The sequence below is a fragment of the Puma concolor genome, chromosome D4, assembly GCF_028749965.1.
Source record: "Puma concolor isolate L17-30 chromosome D4, mPumCon1.1.hap2, whole genome shotgun sequence".
In the NCBI taxonomy this organism is placed as follows: Eukaryota; Metazoa; Chordata; class Mammalia; order Carnivora; family Felidae; genus Puma; species Puma concolor.
In genome coordinates this window covers 55,222,851-55,241,750 of record NC_141679.1, presented here as the reverse complement: position 1 = coordinate 55,241,750, position 18,900 = coordinate 55,222,851, and the positions used below count along the sequence as shown (strand labels likewise).

The 18,900-nt window shown below is 37.9% G+C and overlaps 1 pseudogene; it reads right to left on the bottom strand.

The window, feature by feature from the left end:
* Positions 1-4,131: 4,131 nt before the first annotated feature.
* On the bottom strand, positions 4,132-7,003 carry LOC112855298 (GTP-binding nuclear protein Ran-like; annotated as a pseudogene).
* Between the last annotated feature and the right edge of the window lie 11,897 nt (positions 7,004-18,900).

Genomic DNA, 18,900 nt, shown 5'->3' with positions numbered 1-18,900 from the left:
TTTCCTTCTGCTGTGTGTTTAAATACCTGACTATTATCAATAAATAGGCCGTGGTGTTACAGGTGCTGCCTTCCTAGTCATCACAGATGCAAGGTGGAGGGAAGGATGCCTGGGCTGTTTAAGTGCAGGTATAAAACCGATTAAAGATGGAACACCCTGCAGCACTCACAGGATTTCAAATCTTTTATTAGAGGAAAATACTTAGGAAAAGAAGGGTATATCCCTTTTTGGTTTTATTCACTTGATAAACCAGGTTTTATTAAGCATCGACATGTGTCACCCCTGATCTAGACCAGGGAAAACATCAGGGAAGCAAAGAGAAAAACAATTCCTATCCTCATGGAGTTCACATTGAACTAAATAAATTAGATATTTAAGTTACAGATAACGTAAAATATAATAGAAGGTAGAAACAGGATAGAAAATAGAATTTTTCTATGGAGAGAAGCCAAGTCAGGATTTGATGTGAAGGCTGCTGAAATATTAGACAGATGGCCAGGAGAGACCTTGCAGAGAGGGTATCGTCTGAGTAAATCCTGAACTGAATCGTACGGAATACTGAAGGAAGGGAGCCCAAGCCGCAGGAAGTAAACTGTAATAGCCCTGAAGCAGGCATGTGCCTGGACTGTTTAAGGAGAGTAGTGTCGCTCAAGAAAATTGCATAAGAGAAAAGCATAATAAGAGATGAGGCCATCAAAAGTATAAGAGCTTTGGATGTGGGGCCACATAGATCTTGTAGACTTTTCTTTTTTAATTTTTTGTTTAAATGTTTATTTATTTTTGAAAGATGGAATGTGAGCAAGGGAGAGGCAGAGAGAGGGAGGGAATAGAGAATCTGAAGTGGGCTCTCTGCTGTCGGCACAGATGGGGGGCTCGAACCCACAAATAGTGAGATCATGACTTGAGCCAAAGTCGGAGCTTAACCAACTGAGCCACCCAGGTGCTCCAGACCTTGTAGACTTTTAAGGTGCTATAGAAAATCGTAGACAATCACTGGGAACTTGAGGCAGGCATCTGACAAGGTCTGTCTTATGTTTTCACAAAACCACTCTGGCTGTGTGCTTAAAAAAAAAAAAAAAAGGAGCGAGGGCAGAAGCAAGGGAGAATAGCAGTGGACATCACTTTCCAGCCTTCTTTTTCTGCCCTGTGCCCTGCAGGGGTAACCTCGATGGTATATATTAACCACTGATTGGCTTCTTTGAGTCTGGCTTGCATGGGGCTCAACTAATGAGAGACACTCATGGTGGGGGGGGGGGGGGCGCGCAGGGACTGGGAGGAGAGTAAGATTTATCTCTTTCTTATGCTCTTCTCTTGCTGGCTCAGGTCCCCATTGGTTGTTCCTGTCCATCCACCAGGGCCACAGTTCCTTCTGGTGCCTCTCTCCATGTAGCTGCTTCTCTCATTTCCTGTAGCAGCTCCTTGGCCTTTGTAAATAGTTCCTTTACTAAATCCTTCTTAATTATTCATATTTGTCATCTGTTTTCTGCCTAGGATTGCCTGATGTATCAGATACAAGGCCATGCCATATTCCCGGGAGATATGATGATGACTTGGTCTAGGCTGACGGCAGTGGAGGTGGTGAGAAGTGTTTGAATTATGGACATTTTCAAATGAGAGCCTACTCAGTTTACTACTGAACACAATGTGGGGTGAGGGTGTGAAGACATGTAGGGGGTGCCTACATTTGTGGCCTGAGAAACTTCAGTAATGGAGTGGCCTTTGAATATATTCTCTTGAAGTTCAGGGGAGAGAGCTGAGCTGCAGATCTAAAATTGAAAGTTATCTGTGTAGAGATGGCTTTTGAACCCTGATGTAGGATGAGATCACTAAGGGATTGAGTCTAGACAGAAAAGAGAGCAGATCCAAAGGGTGAGTCCTGGAGCAACCTGGTATTTAGAGATTCAATAAATGAGGAATCTGATAAGGAGAGTGAGAAGGAATTATGCAAGAGGTAAAAAGCATTCCAAAGGATTGTGATATTCCTGAATCCAGGTGAAGAATCTCTACAGTAAAAATGGACAGACTGTTCTGTAAGGTTCCAATAAACTAATGCTGGCTTTCAGTGTAAATTAGAGCACTTTAAATAGATACATATGTATATATACATGTAAGATTTTGATACGCAAATTAAAGAGGCATATTAAAACTATGTCCCACAAGTAATAATGGCATTTCGGTGACACACATTTCAGTTATCCTCGGTCATCTGAGACTCACTGTGACACTCTCACAAGGCAGCTTATATTTAGACACATTAGCGTTTCACAGCTTAACATCCTATACAGTGTTATCTACACTATTTCCCCAGAAGAATTCAAGTGTCAGGAAAAAATTTTAGAACTTATTTACCCCAAAGAAGTAGAAGTTTCTGCAGCGGCTGGGGGTGGGGGGTAGGGAAACAGCCGAAGGAACTCAACTCTGTGACTCCAACAGGAAAAACTAAGAATTTAATGGTTTAAGGGGGACAGAGTGCTGCCTTTTAGCTCATCCCAAACAATTAAAAAGTAAGGAACAGGAAAGGCAACTTGGAGCCCTGCATGAGTTTGGGAAACATATTTACAGTGATTGCAATTAATTTAGAGAAGTATTTCAGGTAAGGATAGCAACCGTAGACCATTGTTCATGGCTTTAAAATTCTTAACTCTCCATGTCATTAAAAATATTTATTTAAAAATAACTAGTGATTAATTTAGCTCAGTAAAAATATTTAATACACTTATTTTCTTGAGTTTTAATTGATACATAAATTTTTCAGCTCATTGGAAATTCACTTTTTATGAAGTGATTCATTAATCATTACAAACATGCTCATGTGTGTCACATTTCTGTAATTAAATTATTTTGAAAAAGGAGCTATTGCTGTGTAAAAGATTGGCTTCAAAACCCAATTCAATGCTAGATTAGTGAAGTTTCTTCCTAAGGAACTTGAGTTAGAAAGCTAAAAGGGATCATGCAGTGTATAAAAGGAAATTCATATTTACTGTATGATACTAATTTTAATAATCTGCACACAAGTTCCAAAGTGACTAATCAAAAAATTGGTATTCACAGTCACATATGAAGGTTTGGTTCTGTTCATTTCAAGTGTTAAGGATGCAATTTTCTAGGACAACACATTGGTTGCATTTAATTTTACTGTGAAATTTGAGGGACCTGAGATTTTTCTGATTTTCCTCCTCATAATATTACCTCTGTTTATCATGTTCTCCATGCTATCCATTTCTCCATAGAACTATAGTTTCCACAAGCACACTGAAGATTTACAAGATCCCTCTTACCGACCAATTTGCATTGGTTCTTTTCACATGAATCTTTTGCTAGCCTTTTCTTTTTTAATCTTTTTGAAAAATATGTTCAATATGCTTCTATTGATTTAAAAAGTAGATGGCTAAAAACATGTGGATAATAACTGCGATGGGTTGAAACACCATCAAATATGTTGAAATCCATGAGGTCCTAATAATATATTTTTTAAAAGAAGCTCATTGTTTTGAATACGGGTGGAGAAATGAGGAATCTGAAAAGGAGAGTGTGAAGGAATTACAGGAAAGAACCAAGGATTTAACCTGGCTTGTCTATGAGAACTGTACTTCTTAGTGACCAAACAGTTGAGGAAAAGATTACCTTTAAAAAGATACACGAAGCTGGACAACATTAAGCCTATTGATCAAAGATTATAGGCTTAGTGAAGTTATATATTAAGTACATATTATCCTGTAGATTTTTGTCTAGTAGATGAGCAAATTATTTCTATCCAGTGGAAAAGATAACCCTAAACATAAAACACCAACCAGTTGGTATATAATCTAACAAACTGCCTCTAACATTCCTTTATTAAATCGACGGTAAATTCTTAGCACCTCAACATGTTCTTTTTCTGTGATGTGACTGTAACAGTCTTCTATTTGCAACTCAGGAAGGAAACAACTGTGTTCCAAAACAGCTAAAATACACAAGTCCAACAACTGAAGGTACTTTTTAAGCTGTCGCATTCACTCCGAAGCCTATTCATCTCCTTCGGGATCCCAGAGATTAAGCACCTGTTCTGCTCAGCTATGTAATAAAGTGGCAAACACGCTGTGCCACTGACATCACAGGACAGTTGCCTCTAGAACTAGATGCTGCACTTTCTCACAGATTCTCATCCTCAGCTGAGACAGCAGTTGTCTGAGCAACCTCTAGATCTCGTTCATACTGTGCTGCCAGAGCTAGGTCCATGACAACCTCCGGTGGGGCAAGAGCAAGCATGGTGACAAACTTCAAGTCAGGGTCTCCAATTAGTTTTCTGGCAAGCCACAGGAAGGACTTTTCAAAGTTGTAGTTACTTTTGGCAGAAATGTCATAGTACCGAAGGTTCTTCTTTCAGCGGAAGACGACAGATTTTTGCCTTAGCTTTCCTGTCCTGAACACCCACTTTGTTGCCACACAGCACAGTGTGGATGTTTTCAGATACTCGTACCAGATCTCTGTGCCAGTTAGGCACATTCTTATAAGTAACCCGTGGTATTACACCAAATGTTATAATGGCACGCCGGGCTTGGATGTCCTATATCTTTCAGCCCACCAAATTTCTCCGAACCAGCCGTATCCCATACATTGATCTTATCAGGTCTTCTGTTGGTATGGAACACAAGGGAGTGGACTTCAGCACCCAAGGTGGCTTCATATTTCTTTTCAAATTCACCAGTCAGAAGACGTTTTATAAATGTAGCTTTTCCAATACCACCATCGCCAAACAATTCAAGTTTGAACTGGACTTGGGGTTCTCCTCGGGCAGCCACTGTGCTGTGGCTTCCAGAAGTGTCTCCGGCCCATCTGACTGAGGCTGAACCACTCTTTATATCTTACTGTTTTTCTCATTAATTAATGAGTTGAGTAAAATCCTAGACATATATTTATGTTAAATTTGCATGAAAGTCATTTTACTTTTTTGAAAAATATATTCAGCAGCCATAAGCAATAAAGCTAGTAAATGAAGCAATGGAAGAGTCAGTGTTCTGAGTTACTTTGCAACTCCTAATGAATTAGTGGATCTAGGCAACAATCATCAGTTGCTAGTGGCATCACGTACAAAAACGAGATTGGATGGCACCATTGGTAAAGTGTCCAGCTCTTGATTTTGGCTTAGGTCATGATATTACTATCTGTGGGCTTGAGCCCTGCATTGGGCTCTGTGCTGACAGTGTGGAACCTGTTTGGGAATCTCTCCCTCTGCTCCCCTCCCCCCCCCCCCAAAAAAAAACCTTAAAAACAAAAACAAAAAAGAGACAATTAGGCAATATTCATCCTGTGGTGGAAATATACAATATATTCTATGAAGCAGTCTTGACAAAAATACTAAACCTGGATCTGAAGATATAGGTCAATGAATAAATTTGGCTTCAGGACAATTTGCATTGTATTATTAGTGATAATTTTTAAAACAGCTCTTTCATTTTATCTTCTCTCTGTCTCTTTCAGTCCAAGCAGGTAGTGCTCTGCTGGCAAACATTTTCAAGAACCTTGTTCACTCATGTATGTCTTAGAATTCACTTCACTAGCAGAAGACTCTCTTTCATACATCTCCCTGGATATTTCCATGTCTGTTGTAGCTTCTGCTTAGCTGGCTGAGGGGATCTATGAGGTGCATGCTTAATATTTGGTGTGTCTGAATTCTCTACTGATTTTTCTCAGTTATCGACGAAACTATTCAGTGACACTCTGAACTGTTTCTCTAGAGTGGGATTTCCTGGGAGTGGTCTCTTAATTTCAGCATCTTTCGCAATCGAATAGGCTAAGAGTTTCCCAAAGTGTCAAGTTCTGATTCCTTTTAAACAGTTCTTTGCTGCATTTCTCCCTTTGCTCTCACATTTTTTTTTATTTTTTTTTTCAACGTTTATTTATTTTTGGGACAGAGAGAGACAGAGCATGAACGGGGAAGGGGCAGAGAGAGAGGGAGACACAGAATCGGAAACAGGCTCCAGGCTCTGAGCCATCAGCCTAGAGCCTGACGCGGGGCTCGAACTCACGGACCGCGAGATCGTGACCTGGCTGAAGTCGGACGCTTAACCGACTGCGCCACCCAGGCGCCCCATTGCTCTCACATTTTCTAATGAAAAGCAAGAAAAAACCTATTCACACCTTTAACACTTCGCTTGGAATCTCCTCCACTAAATATCTAAATTTATCACTTAAAAGTTCTGCTTTTACAGAACTTTGGGACATAATTCTGCTAAGCTCTCTGCCACTCTGTTACAAGGATCCTCTTTCCTAGACAATTGAGGAAAGTCTGCAAAGTAAGGAAAGAACAAGATAAACAGAAAAAGTGACCCTTGAGGAAGCGGAATTAAACAATCTCCTTAGCCTCCTATCCCTTTTAATGGCCTACAAAAATTCAGGAACACATTGTATTCTACTCAGAGGATGAAACTCTACTCATGAAAAGAAATAATAAAGGAGCTGAAAGTTTCAAATAACATGTAGCTCATTTTCTTCGAAGTTTTCACCAGCAGTATCTTTAATGTCTATAATATATCTACCAACAGTCTGTTTATGATTTAAGGATTCTCCAAAGTGATATCTGTCTTCTCTACCATGCTCCTCACTCCCTTTTGAATCATTATTACCTATATTTCTACTAATGGTCTGCTTAAGTCCCTCTAGGCTTGTTCTATCATGCTCCTCAAAATTCTTCCAGCCTCTGCCACTTCCCAACCAATTCTAGAGCCCCTTCCGTTTATTTAGGTATTGTTATAGTAGCACCCTACTCTGAGTACCAAAATCTGTACTAGTTTACAATTGCTGCTGTGTCAAATTACCACAAATAGGGTGATTTAAAATGATACAAATTTATTATTTTACACTTTTGTAGGTTAGACATCCAACATGGGTCTCAGTGGGCCGTCTGCAGGACGTCTGCAGAACTGGGTTCCTTTCTGGAGGCTTAAGGGGAGAACACATTTCCTTACCTTTTCCAGTTTGTAGAGGCTGCCCGCTTTCCTTGTCCCACCAGCACCTTTTCCATCTTTAAAGCCAGCAACGGTCAGCAGAGTCCTTCTTATACTGTCATCCTCTGGATTTCTTTTTCAATTCACTCTTCCACTTTTTTTTTTTTTTTTTTTCTTTTCAACGTTTTTATTTATTTTTGGGACAGAGAGAGACAGAGCATGAACGGGGGAGGGGCAGAGAGAGAGGGAGACACAGAATCGGAAACAGGCTCCAGGCTCCGAGCCATCAGCTCAGAGCCCGATGCGGGGCTCGAACTCACGGACCGCGAGATCGTGACCTGGCTGAAGTCGGACGCTTAACCGACTGCGCCACCCAGGCGCCCCGTCCACTTTTAAGGACCCTTGTGAATACTCTGGGTTCACTAGAATAATCCAGGATAATCTCCTTGTGTTAATGGAGGCTAATTAGCAAACTTCAGTCTACAACCTTAATTCCCCTTTGCCAAGTAACCAAACACATTCACAGGTTCTGAAGCTTAGGATATGGACATCCTTGGAAATCATTCTTCTACTTCTCATATATGTTCACCCTAGAAGGGATTCCCCAGCAAGCTGCCCATTTATTGGCCACTCACATTAAAGTGAGTTTACTGTTAGCAAATGCCTGTGGACACAAACACTCTAAGTAACTTTTCTTTTTCTTTAAAATTTGGAGAGACTATAAGCATTCATTAGGTATTTGAGGAATATGTTCAAAGTATTGAAAAAGATAAGATAAATACACTGATCCAGAGAAGAATTGAATAAACAACCTCACCTCCTCTCTCCCACTTTTAATTAACAGCCTGCAGAAATTCAAGAATACATTTGTATTCTACCCATATATCAATAAAATGTAATGAGAAGGAAAAAGCAAAAGAACTCTCCAAAATTAAAAATATGCATGCAAGCATAAAGTTTTTAGAAACCTTGCAATTGTTGAAGATAAGAAATCTCCTTGAAAATAGAAGAGATCAGTCCAAGAGGTTCAGTTTTCAACTGATCAAATTTCCAGGAGAGTGCTGACAAAGTGGAGTGAAAAACATTCCCCCCAAAATGAACTTTTAAACTAAATTTCCAGAACTGAAGGGAAACACATGTCTTGAAATAGGAAAGACTTTTCCACGACAAAAGACCCGAACTTAGACATCTGTGAGCAATTTCAGGAAATCAGGTATAGAGGATTCTAAAAGCTTTTCGTAAGAGAAAGTCATATATGCAATGTGATACCACTAGTTAGGGCATGCCATCAGTTCCACAAGCAGATGATAGAGTAATTCTTCAAAGTCCTAAGTTAAAGTAAATTTAAACTTAGAATACTTACACCAGCCAAATTATTGATCATGGGTGAGTATGAAATTAAAGATGTTCATATATTAAGGTACTCAAAGTCTGTCTCTTATACAATCTTCCTCAGTAGAGAAATCAAAAATAATTAATTATACTAAGAAAAAATGGGGGGAGTTTGAGATTATATAAATCACCTAAATCTTCATATAAGTAGCAGAAAAGAAATGGAGAAAAATCTAAATCTGATATTAGGCAAATAGCTGTAAATATACCTCATTTTGCATGAAGAAAACCATCTTTAGAACTATACATAACCAAGTTTAAAAGGCACTGCCTCTGATGTGTAGAATTAGGAGTGGAGAAAGACGGCTAAGAAGAGGGAGATGATGGTTAATTCTCATAGTGAAGGCTTTATATTACTATATGACTTTTGTACTTAGGGTTTAAAAGAGAAGAAGATGGCGACTGCCGGGAGGAGTGATGCAGAGAGTATGGAGAAGGTGCCTGCCAGTCTCTGTCCCAGAGAGCACCCCATCAGGCCCCCAGAAGTGTGTCAAATCAGATGCCTGCCCCTCAGATCCGTGCTCCTAGACAAGCAAAGTCCAGGCGCCCCTCCTAGCAGCCACTTCCTGCTGGGCCCTGCCCAGGTGAGTGCAAGCACTGGAGTCCTTTAAGAGCAGTTGTTGGAGAGCAGCGGCCTTGTGGGTTTCCTGGATTTGAGGCCCTGTTGGTTTCTAAAGCTAGATGTTTGGGGGGCTCATGTCTCAGGTGCACGTCTTAAAAGTTGGGAGTTCTTGATGGAGGTACAAACCCTTAGCTTCTTAGGGAAGAACTCTGGGTTTTCAGTTGCCTCTCAACTGTGGGGTTGTTGGACTGGAAGAGGGGCTGATGGCGGGATTGTGTCCCAGGCTCTCCTACTCCCTTTGAAGTGGATCTTCTCTCAATTTTTCAGACATGGACAAGTCACACAGTTTTTAGTTTTTAGTTTTTTTTGTTTTGTTTTGTTTTGTTTTGTTTTTTGCGGAGAAAATTGTTCCATATGTGGCTGTAGATTTAATATGTTTGTGAGAGAAGGCGTGTTCAGGATCTTCTTTTGTGGCTAGCTTGAGCCATACCAGAACATGGCTTTTATGCTTGGGGATATATTGAGAAAAACAATAAAGCTGGAGGAGAAGGATCAATTTTCCTCATTTGTATTATCAGTCAACATATGGGTAATTTTCAAGGGGTACAGGAGTGCTGATGCATAGGGGCACGTGTACCCCAATGTTTATAGCAGCACTTTCAACAATAGCCAAATTATGGAAAGAGCCTTCATGTCCATCAACTGCTGAATGGATAAAGAAGATGTGGTTTATATATACAATGGAATATTACTTGGCAATGAGAAGGAATGAAATCTGGCCATTTGCAACAACGTGGATGGAACTGGAGGGTATTATGCTAAGTGAAATAAGTCAGGCAGAGAAAGACAGATACCATATGTTTTCACTCTTATGTGGATCCTGAGAAACTTAACAGAAGACCATGGAGGAGGGGAAGGAAAAAAAAAAAAAAAAAGAGAGAGGGAGGGAGCCAAAGCATAAGAGACTCTTAAAAACTGAGAACTGAGGGTTGATGGGAGGTGGGAGGGAGGGGAAAGTGGGTGATGGGCATTGAGGAGGGCATCTGTTGAGATGAACACTGGGTGTTGTATGGAAACCAATTTTACAATAAGTTATATTTAAAAAAAAAGAATGTGAAAAAAAAAACCGTATGGGTAATTTTTATATTATGGTGCCTGTATCTTTGAAATCTCTGGAATAAGAACTATCAAATTAATTAGTATGCTAACTCTCTTTGTCACCTTAGTTTTTAAGCTAATAACTAGCTTAAACATAAATGTTTCAGTATTGCCTATAAAGTGAGTATCCTAGTGACTAAAATGTACCCCAATAATTAAAGCCTCCATGTCAGAAACATTTAGACAGCAAGATAAATAAGTGAATTATCAGAAGTAAGCATCTAGCCATATGTTTATGGAGATCTTATTGAAATACTCCACAGTCTGGGTGCATAGACTGTAAGAGTGGGCCTTCGGGAGCTGGCAAAAAACAATGAATTTGCTGTGCACAGTTAGGTCAACACGTTGAAATTTCCAAAGACTTTGTTTAAATTTCATGCGTTTGTGCCATGTGATTTAGGTCCAGAGTAAATATTTAAATGCATGAACCCTGCCCTAGTTGATAATTCCTTCAAATATGCCCATTGACAACAAAGTAGATTTGTTCTCACAATAATAAATGTTGGGAGACATGGGGGAAGTTATAAATGGAAAGGCCTCTTACTAATGGACCTTGAGAGCTTACACATCTTTTCTAATTCCGAGATTATCAGTGACTCTATACATGCACCACTCACAACAAAGGAGTTAAAGATAGAAAACTGAATAACCACTCTTTTTACCATAAAAGGGGTACATATTTGAGGATTATACAAACTAAACAGAATCAGCCCAAGACTTATCTATCACAAATTGACACCATAATTTTGTTTTTTTTGCTTTGGAAGTAGGATGGTGGTGCCTTTAAAAATGCTTCAGTTCTGAAGGGAATAAAGGACCCTTGTTAGCCTTTTCTGCCCATTTATACTATGAAAGATAGTGTGGTTGTTACACTGGCTCTACAAGATGGGCTTGATTGGAAGTCACTTCTGCCCCACAGTGGACTGTGTCAACATGTACTCCGAATTCAGTATATGGACTTCAGCAGCTTGTTCAGAATGACCACACAGTGATTGGTTATGTATCATCTGGATATAGAGTATCATTTCTAACCAACCAACTCTGAGAGAGTGTAGTGAAGATGTTCATGTGTACATATGATCTTCTTTGAACAATTATTTAATACAGAATAAGGGACAATGAAAGTTTTTTGCCTATGCAATTGAAATTTAAGAAATTTAAAAACAGGTTAAATGTGGATACAGCAAATTGTCGTTAAGTGAGTGCATAGGTACTGTTTAGAATTAAGGAATGCATTGTATGGAGTCACTGTCAAAGAAACAGTTATAATAGGCTACAAAGCCTGCTAAAAAATAAAACATTATAAAAGGAAAGGACAAAAATTATAATACAGTAGGAACTGAGAGTCTAGAAATCAATATGGTAGCATGTGTAGGAGAAATATTGATAAGAAAAAGAAAAAATAACAAAGAATTATGTTGAGGGAGCTTTAAAACAATCAGTTGATTCTGATAGGGGTAGAGAAAAATCTCTAAAAATGTGGTAAGGACAAAAATATTCCTTTCAATTAGACTGATATATTTACACTATTAAAGTATCTGTTTGTTTATTTTAGAAACTGTGAGGAAGACATGAATGCCAAAAATATTACCAAAATAACTTGAAAAATGGATTTGGTTAATATCATAATCCTTTTCAGAAACATAGCTACCTTCCTAATTCTATGATTTCCCATGTTGATCTACAGTAATTAAAACATTGTTAACCCATGATTTTCTTTTCTTTAATATAACAATCCATGCTACAAAGTTAGATTTTTACCAGTATCTGGAATGTACATGTTGCACTGTGAGAAGTGATATTCAATGTCAGAGTAAAGTCTAATGTATAATGTTTCTTTCTGTGTTAATATTTTATGGATTTTTTCTTCCCTGCAGTTAAAACATGGCATGTGAAGTTTTGGAAAAAAGAATTATTTAATTTTTTTGAAACATAGTTTTCTTTTACAATGGGTGACTATTACTAGGTATTGCACATAATTAGGCCAGATAATTCATTTTGTAAATATAATTCTCTATGTAAGAAAACTGCTGACTTTTTTTTTACATTTTATATTAGAAAAAATGAAGCATATACAAAGCAAACAGAATAGTGTACTCATCACCAGCTTCAAGAGTTATCTCACTTTTTTGTCATTTTTGTTTTGTCTCTCCCCTCATCATTACTGTAATTTTTAAATAGCTTTTTGAAGTAAAATTTACAGACACTGAAATGCACAAATGTAACCCAAACCCCATCAAGGTATAAAATATGTCTATCATCTAGAAAGCTTCCTTATGTCCCTTCCCAGTCAGTCAACTGCCCCCATCCCCACCAAGGATTAATTTTGCTTGATCTAGAACTTCAGATGAATGTAATGATACACTTTGCACTTATTTGCACTGGCTTCTTTCACACAGCATAATGTTTATGAGATTCATCTATGTTGTTGGTGTATATTAGTGATTTGTTCCTTTTTCTAACTGAGTAGTACCCCATGGTAAGAACATAACACTATTTGTTTGTTTACTCTTCTGCTGATGGACATTTGAGTTACTTCCAGTCTAGGGTATTAGGAATAAATCTGCTATACACATTCTTGCGTAAATCTTTTCACGAGCATATGTTTTTATTTCTCATTTTGTATGCCTAGGAGTAGAAATGCTGAGTCAAAAGTAGGAGTATGTTTAACGTGACAAGAAACTGACTGGTCTTTTCCCAAGGAGACTGTATCATTTCACATTCCCACCAGAAGTGTATTAGCATTCCACTAGCTACACATTCTGGCCAGTGCTTAGTGCGGTCAGGGTCTTTAATTTAGCCATTCCAGTGGGTGTCTAGTAGCAGCTTGTTAAGGTTTTAATTTGTATTTTCTGCAGGACCAATGATGTTGAGCACTTTTTAATTTGCTGATTGTCTATTCAAATATGTTCATATGTGAACTCTTGGTTTAGTGTTTTGTCCATGTTTAAAATGGGGTCGTTGGCCTTATTTATTGGTAGTGGTTATGTATACTCTCTGGATAGAAGTCCTTTGTCAGATTTATGTTTCACAAGAGTTTTCTCTGAATCTGTGCCTGGTTTTGAACTGTTTGTCCTGCTCCATTTATTTATTTGTCTACCCATATGCCAGTACCACATGATTTTGGTTACTGTAACTTAGTCATAAGTTGAAGTCTGGTAATACAGATCTTCCAAATTTGATTCTCGTTTTCAAGATTGTAGAATATGGTTAAACATAGTTTTGCATGTAGCTAGCTTCCTCCTCTTATTTGCGTATTTATATATGTTTTAAACATAATTTAAATTGATAAGTATTCATATTAGAAACTTTGGATTCCAGATAAAGAAACAGAAGGAATTTGTGAAAATTACTGCTAACCCTCACTTAACTGGAACATATCTAGACAATATGCAAAAACGTTATGAATAAGGGCAAGTTTATATCTAGAGTTGGCAGGTGAAGATATTGTCAATTAATCTGGTGTTTTAATTGCAGGGTTTTAAACAATGATGTGCTGGGAGATATATATATATGTATATATATGTATATACATATGTATATATGTATATACATATGTATATATGTATATACATGTATATGTATATATATGTATATGTATATATATATGTATATGTATGTATATGTATATATATGCATATATATGTATATATATGTACATATATATATACACACACACATATATATAGTTTTATAATATTCTTTTTATGATTAATACAGCCTTATATATTAATATATTAATTATAAATAAATTGTATAATTACAAGTAGTTATATATATTTGTCCATGCAACAATTCAATCAATAAGAGCTCACACTGTCTTGCTAGTCAGAAAAGCTTTGATGTGTCACACTGGGTTGTAAATATGTCCTCTTTGTGAAAATTCAGAAAAGAAGAAAACATTAGTGGGATTCTAATTGTATCTCCCTTAGCTTAAATTCTTAAATTCTACTTGGTTGAGAAAATCAGGATCTGTTGGGTTTTAAATGTAATGACTTAATATTCATAAAATAAATATTGCCAGTGTACATGTGAGTTTGCAGAAAAATGGGGGATACACTCTAGGTTTTTAGCATGAAAATGTAGTGGCCTGAGTGAGGTATAGAAGGAGCAGTCATGCCACATGGAAAAGCATTACTCTACCTGAAAAGTTTCTATTTCTGTATTTTTAGGACAATCCAGAGTTAGGGGCAGTCCCCTCTGCCTTCTCCATCTGGCACTTTACTGTTGTGAGTTTGTTGTCACTACCCTCTTCCCTTTCTGTTCAGCATATTTGACTCAAGAGTCAGCTGGAAGTAATGAGCTGCCATGGTGCCAGCAGCCTCATTACTACCGAAAGGCTTGGGATCTGCTCTTTGCTCCTATATCTTTGAATTTCTAAGTTTGGGGTTGTTTTTCTTGATTCTTTGTGGGCATATTTTCTCGTCGCAAAGGCTAGACCGTGGACTTTTAGCACCATCCCAGTTTTTAGCAATGAAAGATTTGTTTTTAACCTGTCTTTAAATATTTCTTTGGTCATCAATGTAGAAAATTGGGCTATGGGTAGGTGAAAGGTATCAATTCGTACCACCAGTTCGAAGTGAATTATCCATGTTTTATAATGTGTAAGGAAGACTTTCTATATTGGATTAAAGAAATACCCGTGGTAATTCCCAAACTATTACTCATATTCATTTTTAGATCAAAGAGGAGAAATATTGTGCTTTTAAAACTTTTTTCTGTAGTTAAGCCTATTCTTATATTTAATATGGGCAACGATTTTTTTTTTAAAGAATTGTACTGTTGAATATATGTTTTTTATTTAACATCCTAATAAACCTTGCTAGGTAGACGAAACTCAGTGTCTTTCATGATGACTGAAAGAAATTAAATAGTTAACAATTATTTGGCTTCTCTGAAGTCCTGGGAATTTATAGATAAGAATTAGAACCCCCATATCTTAGTTTCTCCTTTATGCAGAAACCAAGTCAAATTCTAAGAAACATTATTCGTTTGCTCATAAACAAAGGCAAAAGTTTGAGCTTATCACTGGGATTCAGGAAAACTGTCACAATTGTTATAAAGTAGAAATAATGAAGTTAAATTGAGTTATTTTTTTTTAGGAAAGTTCACTTTCCTCCTTGAGCATATACTGGTTTTCTATTTGCTTAATTAATTTCTATCGTAATTATTGGCGATTTTAATAATTGGTATTTAATCAAAAACTACTTCATATTTTAATTTAGCTTCAAGCTTATGTGAGTAGCATAGTGGAAGAGATGTCTTCCCAGCAAAGTCCTTGGTTGATCCATCTTTTGTGTTGTATACATTGCTTACCATAGTGTAGCCATGTAGTGATTGTTTGGGGTGTGTTTTCGGCAATAGCAAACATGGAAAATGGAGTTACAGAGGATCCTGGATATTGTGTCAGAGTGTTTGAATTTCATTGCATAAGCCATGGGAAGTGAGGGCGGTTTTTTTTTAATGTTTATTTAATGTTTATTTTTTTAATGTTTAATGCATGAGCAGGGGAGAGGCAGAGAGAGAGAGAGGGAGACAAGAATCTGAAGCAGGTTCCAGGCTCTGAGCTGTCAGCACAGAGCCTAATGCAGGGCTTGAACTCACAAGGCTGTGAGATCGTGACCTGAGCTGAAGTCGGATGCTTAACCGACTGAGCCACCCAGGCGCCCTGTGAGGATGGGTGTTTTGAGAGGACACTTAGTAAAGGCAACATTTGGGATACCTTTTCCTGCAGTGGTGCATAGGATGTATTAGAGATGGTAGAACATGGAAGTGACAGTACCAATTAGGAGGCTGCTACATAAAAATAATTCCTTCTATGCACACTGTGACCCAGGTCAACCAAAGTTCTCATTGCTTCTCTATCATCCTGTTTCTCTGGGTTTTGTCTTTATTTTTTCTTTGTACCTCTAAAATTTTGTTCTGGCAGCTCCTCTTCTCTACACTTGAGAACCTTCCAAGGCATGAATGGATGTGATGCCCTGATGAAGTACTACCTCTTTCACTAAGACTTTGCTGACACCTTTAATTGGTGGCTTTTATTCTTATCTTTGAAACCCCAACACTATATCTCTATTTTTTAAATTTTTATTTATTTTGAGAGGGCGGGGGAGGGGCAGATAGAAAGAGAATCCTAAGCAGGCTCCACGCTCTCAGTGCAGAGCCCAATGTGGGGCTTGATCCCACAAACCATGAGATCGTAACCTGAGCTGAGATCAAGAGACAGGCGCTCAACCAACTGAGCCACCCAGGCACCCCCATATTGTATCTCTGAAGAGAACATGACATATTTCCTGTCTCTGAGCATCTGAGTTGCAAGGAGTTAAGTCATTCACATGTGTGTTATTGTATGTTCTCATCCTGATGGTGTGCAAGACCCTTCATATTGTGTTTATTTTATTTTATTTATTTTATTTTATTTTTCCCTTTCACCCTAAGTTCCTCTCTGGATCTTGAGTGTGCACTTTAGGGCAAAACTGGTTATCTAGGAGCTAATAAATCGTTGGATCACGGGCTCTTGCTCTTCAGAAGGATGACTGGGAGTATCAGGGAAATCTGTTCCATTTGCTTATAAACTTCACAAACACCCCGGGGATCTAGCAGTGGAGCCTGCCGGGCGTGCTGGATCTATGTAACATCTGCCTGTGCTGCATCTCACTATAGTTAGGACTGGTTTGCAGCATCTCTGCATCAGAGTTCCTCACAGAGCACTGAGGAGTCCTGTAAGTCCCATGAGGACATGTATCAGGGAGGAGAGGGAGACAACTCTTTTAAATGCTTCAGATAAGATGACTGAGACTTGGTCATGAGATTAACAGCAGAGATCTTAGTAATGACCCTGAAGAGTGGTTTTGGGGGAGTACGGGGATATTGGACTGCTTGGACAGTGCTCAAGAAAGTAGAGAAGAAGAGGAAATGGATGCAGCAAATATATACTCCTCTTTGGAGGAGATTTGTGGTAAAGAGGAACAGAGAGTCTTCCCCCAAATGCCTTTCTAAACCAGAAAAAAGCATGATGGAGAGAAAACCCAGATCAGTTTTCAGTCTTACATTTTGAACGACAAGGAGATGAAAAAACAAGGAAGAAGTCGCCAAAAATAGAAACAATAGAGTTGATTATAATGCTCTAAATGCTGTAGGTATTTTTATTATTTGCTCCCTTATTTATACTCCTGTTTCTAAGGAGAATGGCTACAATGGGGAGCTTACATTACATACAGGCTTTGGGCTAGGTGGACATTGTAGTTATATCATTCAGAAAGATAATAATACCTGTGATTTGATATTTAAATAAGTTAGTGTAACTGACTCGCTTTTCAAGGTAGTAAAAAGTTTCCCCTGTCCTTGTGTTATGTGTACCTGCTGATGTTTAGGGGTCATGAAAGTAATGGCAGGTATTATTTTTTTCTTCATCACTCTGCAGTGAAATGAAGTGAATGGCCAGAATGAGAATAGTAGACTAATAATGTTTTATTGGAATGATGGCTTTAATAAAGCATTCCATTATTATAAAACATCATCCAGGGTTGCATTATTTTAGTCACTCAATAGTAAAGGGAAAAGCAATTCATAATTAAATTAGTGAAACCTAGCACCGGGCTGACCTTTCAGTAATTCATTTTATGGCTGAACTGTAAGATAGATATAAAATGCTGTATGATCTTTGACATATATTATGGATTTAAATAAATTAAATGGAATTAATGTAATACACATGCAGTTGAAAGAGTGTGGAGATAGGAGTATTTTTATGTGTCACCTTCCTAATTAGGCACTGAAGTAGGCTATTAACAGAGGATCGCATAGTTGCCATTACTTTGCATGAGACAGGACTAGAGCTTAGGGGAAAGGCTTCAGTTGAAGGTTCTATTAAAATCTATCAGGCTTTATTCCTGACCTGCGGTTCAAATTCAAAGTATAAACAGAAAGGGGAGTGTGTAGTTTTTACTATCAGCTTAGGTCTTCGAAGAGGTTTCTAAAACTTATATCCTGTTTAGATTAGTTCATTAAGAACCCATTATATTGTATCACAAGAGCGATTGTCATTGATGACCCACTTTTCTTTCTGTCTGCACATTTACTTGATCCATTGATATTGATATCCATTGATCCATTGATATTGATATCCATTGATCTGTTATAGGTATCCATTGATCATGGATAGGTATCCATTGATATCCATTGATCAATATCCATTGATATTATACTGAATATGAATATGAATTAGATTTGTATATGATAATAAAAATATATGGAATAATTCCTTTTTTAGGACCCAGAACATGTTACTGTGATTTTCGCTTGGTATTGCTCTGGCTGAGGTTTTCTAAACCTTAGCTTAAATAAAAACTGATTTCGTTTCCCCCTATTTTAAAAATGTCTCAGGACGCCTGGGTGGCTCAGTCAGTTAAACATCTGACTTCAACTCAGGTCATGATCTCATGGTTCTTGAATTTGAGCCCCACGTAGGGCTGTTAGTGCAGAGCCTGCTTTGGATCCTCTGTCCCCTTCTCTCTCTGCCCTTCCCCTGTATATGTTTGCTCTCTCGCGCTTTCTCTCTCAAAAAATAAATAAACATTAAAAAATTTAATAAAAATGTCTTTAACGGGATATAGGCAGAAATGTCAAATGGGCAGAAATGTACGTCAGTGGTAATGGGGGTTTCGCTGGCCCATTTGAAAGATAAAGAGTCCTGATTCTCCTTGGGCTGGCGAAAGATTTGGACAAAATTTCTTGCATCTACTTCATTTCTTTCTAAGAATTTTCAGCTTGTGCTAGATACTAAGGCCACTCACTTGAAAATGTTACACCAATGGCTGCACATTAGACTCACTTGGGAAAGTTTATATTTAAAAAAAGTGA